Source organism: Rhodnius prolixus, unplaced genomic scaffold (genome assembly GCF_049639745.1).
Source record: "Rhodnius prolixus isolate KJV_2025 unplaced genomic scaffold, Rpr scaffold_5, whole genome shotgun sequence".
NCBI classification, from domain to species: Eukaryota; Metazoa; Arthropoda; class Insecta; order Hemiptera; family Reduviidae; genus Rhodnius; species Rhodnius prolixus.
The window spans coordinates 39,165,776-39,171,066 of record NW_027411624.1 but is presented as its reverse complement, the minus strand read 5'-3'; the positions used below and the strand labels follow the sequence as shown (position 1 = coordinate 39,171,066).

At 31.3% G+C, this 5,291-nt stretch overlaps 1 long non-coding RNA gene across 1 annotated transcript; it reads right to left on the bottom strand.

Moving 5' to 3' along the window:
• Nucleotides 1–207: 207 nt before the first annotated feature.
• On the bottom strand, nucleotides 208–5,000 carry LOC141458349 (uncharacterized). Its single transcript, XR_012460894.1, has 3 exons — nucleotides 4,024–5,000; nucleotides 2,528–2,712; nucleotides 208–2,150 (listed from the first exon to the last, which is right to left on the bottom strand). It is a non-coding gene; the product is annotated as an uncharacterized lncRNA (long non-coding RNA).
• Nucleotides 5,001–5,291: the final 291 nt, after the last annotated feature.

The window sequence follows — 5,291 nt, the reverse complement described above, 5'->3', positions numbered from 1 at the left end:
AATAATTACACGAATTTTGTACTACTGTAAAAAAAAATGTATTATTTAGGAAAAAAATAAATAAAAACCATTAATCTGTTTAAAAAAGTCTTTTTATTGCCACACCTATTTTTACATACATTAATATTCTATAAACATATATACTTATATAATAATTAAAATACTAAAAAGTTTTTATACAAAGAAAAATTAAAGAAATTTGAGGTAAAAACAGAAATAACACATTAGTTCCAAAAAAAATCCGTCAGAGAGCGTCATGAGAGTATGCAAGTAGAAGAATGAACTTATGTAAAAATGGTCGACAGAGTCATGAGAGTGTGCACGTGAAACCTTAAAAATGGTCGGCAGAGTCATGAGAGTGTGCAAGTGAACCTTAAAAATGAGTAAAAATGGTCGGCAGAGTCAGGAGAGTGTGCATAGGAAAGTTTGACAGTTCATAGTTCTAAAAATGACCACTAGGATGTACTGCCAGTTGTTTACGTATGTAAACAAACAAATTTGACAGCTGTCGTTAACATAAACAAGTTAGTTCCAAAATTCGCCACCAGGTAGCACTGCTAGTCCTCTATATATACGTAAACATAAACAAATTCTCTTCAGTACGACTTGAGTTATGCAGGGGGGTATATCGCCCGTCGCTCCAAACATATATATCTCGTCTAGTTTGACATCTGTCACTTCTCTTCCAAAAATCTTAATGTAGTGTAATGGTTATGGAGATGTTGTCGCTTCGACGGTCAGAAGGCAAATATTCGCCCCACCCGGCCCGGCCCGCGCGGCGAACTTTCTTATATACCCTCTGGAAACAAGATGGCGGCGCGTCATATCTCCATGACAACCGCTAAAGTACAAAGCCACTCCCACCAGATGGCATGCGCCGCCCATATCTCCATGACAACAGCTACAGTACACTGCCACTTCCACTAGGTGGCAAGCGTTGCTCTTCTTGCACACTCTCATGACTCTGCCAACATTTTTATTTATTTTTAATCTTCCCTTGCACACTCTCATGACTCTGCCGACCATTTTTATTTATTTCTTTCACATGCACACTCTCATGACTCTGCCGACCACTTTTTTAATCTTTCACATGCACACTCTCATGACTCTGCCGACCATTTTTATTTATTTCTTTCACATGCACACTCTCATGACTCTGCCGACCACTTTTTTAATCTTTCACATGCACACTCTCATGACTCTCGCGACCATTTTTACTTATTTTTATTCTTTCACACGCACACTCTCACGACTCTGCCGACCATTTTTATTTATGTTCATGCATGCCCACTCTCACGACTCTACCGACCATATTTACTTATGTTCATTTTTTCACATCCACACTCTCATGACTCTGCCGACCATTTTTACTTATTTGTAATATTCCACATGCACACTCTCATGACTCTGCTAACCATTTTTACTTATGTTCATTTTTTCACATGCACACTCTCATGACTCTGCCGACGATTTTTACTTATTTCTTTTACATGTACACTCTCACGACTCTGCAGACCATTTCTACTTATATCTTTCACATGCATACTCTCATGACTCTGCTAACCATTTTTACTTATGTTTAATCTTTCACATGCAAACTCTAATGACTCTGCCGACCATTTTTACTTATATTTAATCTTTCAAATGGTCGCAATCTCTCACATGATCAGAGTCGTAAGAATGTGCAATGTGAAAAATTAAAAATAAGTAAAAATGGTCCGCAGAGTCATGAGAGTGTACATGTAAAAGAAATAAGTAAAACTGTCGGCCGAGTAATGAGAGTGTGCACGTGAAAAATGAATATAAGTAAATATGTTCGGTAGAGTCGTGAGAGTGGGCATGCATGAACATAAATAAAAATGGTCGGCAGAGTCGTGAGAGTGTGCGTGTGAAAGATTAAAAATAAGTAAAAATGGTCGCGAGAGTCATGAGAGTGTGCATGTGAAATATTTAAAATCAGTAAATACGACTGATTTGCACACACTCTAGACCCTTATAATTGTGATAAAAAGATGCATATTAATTACAATAAATACATACTTGTTTTATTAATTGATTCCTTAGTACTTTCACTGGATAAATGTTTTTTACTTCGACTTAAATTGATGAACTGTTTTGCATCCTGAATTCCAGTATCTGCTATATTTAATCTGAAAATCAACATTACTTAATGTTATTGAAATAAAGTGTTTACTGAGTTCGATCTTGAATTAAAAAAATTAAACAAAATAAATAGGGAAAATCATCTACAACAATTCATAAATTAATTCATAAAAATGAAATAAATATGACTGCAATTAAAGTAAAGCATTGATACGTAGAATTAAATATTTTTTTTATGTGATTGGAATATGATACACAATTTATATGCACGTTAGCTGTTGATTGTTAATTCAAATTAAAAACCTTCTTTCAACCAAAAGTATAAAACTTTTCTTCTTCAGATACAAAGGGAAAGATATAATCTTGAAAAATTTTTAGTTTTTTATTTTATATTTTAATTTATTAAATAATAGATAAAAAGTACCTGCAGAAGAATTTCACAGATGGAGTTTAGTTGATTGCCTGGTTCAATTTATTGTCGGAAATAGAATGGATGCGAATCAACTCTGGAAGTATAGAGAGACCATTGAAAATAATCATAACGCGTTAAATCTGAGCTTAACAGGGCTCCAAATTGACAAAGATGAAATAAGCTCAAGGAAGAAAGCACTGGAAAAAATTAAAAATAAATACTACATTAAAACCTCATTAGATAATTTGAATTTAATTTACACTAATGTAATAATGTATATAATTAATGTAAAAATGAATAAATGTAGGATTTTACTGTTGAACTCAACTTTTTTCCAATAAAATTAAACGATTCCCCTTTCAACTTTTTTTAAAAATAAATAAATATAATAAAGCAACAGGGATCAACTGATTGAAAAACGATAGTTAAATCACCCATATATATTTTGTAAGCTTAATAATCGTGGTTGAAATACACCTACAGAATAGACACATTAACAGTAAATATTAACAAATTGAACTTTTTCTTTAACTCTCTCAATTATCGAATTAAATCTTCAAAAATACTTTATTTTATTGAAAATGAGGTTTATTTGTCGAAAAAGTACACATAAAATTTGAATTTCTCTAACATTACAACTTTTCCTTAACTTCAACATTTCTTCTATGAAGGTAGAAATACTACTTATTCTGATTGAAAAGGAAAGATTAATCATTATAAAAAAGGTTTTACTTTATGATTTAAACTTACTAAATAATGGACAAGATTACCTGATGAACTTTTACTAAATTCAATCTTGTGTAAGACTAAAGAAATACGAGCAATTTCTATTTAAGTGAATCTTTTATCAAGTAGTTCAAGTTCATAGCAACCAAATTAAACCATTGAGTGTTCAATTTTTTTAAAAAAAGTACAACTTGGTTCAAAATGATAAAGTATACTTACTTTAGTAATATTACCATCACGCACTACACTTGCCCACTAACATAAGTGAGGAAGATTACGAGTACATGGTGTTACATTTGTGTTATTCAAAATGTTAATAAATCGCAAAACGTTTTGTAAAAATAATAAAATAAAAATTAATGAAACGTACTACTCATTAAATAAAATAATAAATTAAATCAAAGAACAAAATGGAAAAGAAAAAAAAGAAAGAATGATATTTTTTGGAATAAAGGCTTTATTTATTTATTTACTACTCATTAAAGGGAATTTACGTTTAGTGCGTTCGTACTACTTAAAAGTTTTAAAGCTGGAATTGAATATCATTCGGAGGGTTTGTATAACAAAAAACACAAGAATAATATTTATTTCATTTGTACTGGAAAGTAATTATTTTTAAGCACTGGGAATAATGATGAATAAGTGGTTCACAATAAGTAGTGAATAATATAACAAATGCGTAAGTAAAATTATATTTTTGTTCATATTAAAAGGAAAAAATGATCAGAAAAATGGTTTTAGTTTATTGTTAGAATGGATTAAAACATGAAAGATAAGACTACCTGAACAACAGGCCTGCACTGGCTGAGTGGTAGGTACATTTCCTTGACTTCTTTATACTCAATAACAGAAAGGATGAGTATCACCTATTATTTACCTGCTGCTGGATTTGAAGATGGGCCCATAGCGATCGTCATTTCAGATGAAACTTTGCACTACAAGGCTGCAAGCTGGCAGGGTTGGAACAAACTGAGCTGTCCATTTCAGCTGGATATTAAATAATAAAATACATTCAAACCTATACTTCTTACTTTTCAGTACTATAAATAAATATTTTATTAAAATTCCTTATTTCTAACATTTATAGTTCGATTTTTAGGCCAGAAATAGATCATACTCATTACGTCGCCTAGTTTTGGAAGTGGAATTTTAGAAAAAATGGGTAAAAATGGAAAATCTCTTCTAGTTTTAGTAGAAATTCCTTATTTTTATGCCAATGGATGATTATACAAATTGGGTCGGCTACTTTTGGAAACAGAATTTCAGAAAAGACAGGGAAAATGAAAATCTTTGCTAATTCTACTAATAATTCATTAATTTGAAGTTGTTTCTATTTGAAGGTCGATTTTCATGCCAGGGTTAGATCATACTCTTTAGATAAGCTAGTTTTGGAAATAGATGTTCAGAAAAAAGCCCAAAAAAGTACGGCAAATTAAAATGGAAATAGTTAGTACTGATGGGACTTAGATTTTATACTGAAATACAATTTTTAACTGACTTGGAACTATCACGAAAACTTTCAAAGTTTTAATCGTTTAACTAGAACCTTTTTTATGATTAATTTTGGATTAGTCTTTGTATTGGAATAAGAAATCATTCAACTTTCGTACAATAAAGACCTTTATCAATTGTTATAACTGTTTTTAATAAAAATAAGTCGTCCAAATAATAAATAGAAACACATGTGTAGTAGATAGATTGACCAACAAAAAGAAAACAAATAAGTTGCATGTGACACGGTAAAAATTAAGTAAATTATAAGTGTAAGACAAACCTATATAAATCTAGAATGTCACATGGTTTAATGTAAGTGTAAGGTGGACCTAAATTTATAAATATAAATTAAATAAAAAATTAGTTGCAGAAAAAGACACCAGATAACAGCACTTACTGGATATGGAAATGTATGTAGTTTTGAAAAGCGCCGCCAGAGACCAACACTTCCTGGACATGTGCAAGTATTAGTTTTAAAGATGACCACTAGGTAGCACTGGAATTCTATTCTATAGGTGACAATTTTCATTCAGTACGATTTTAGTGTTGGCCGAGG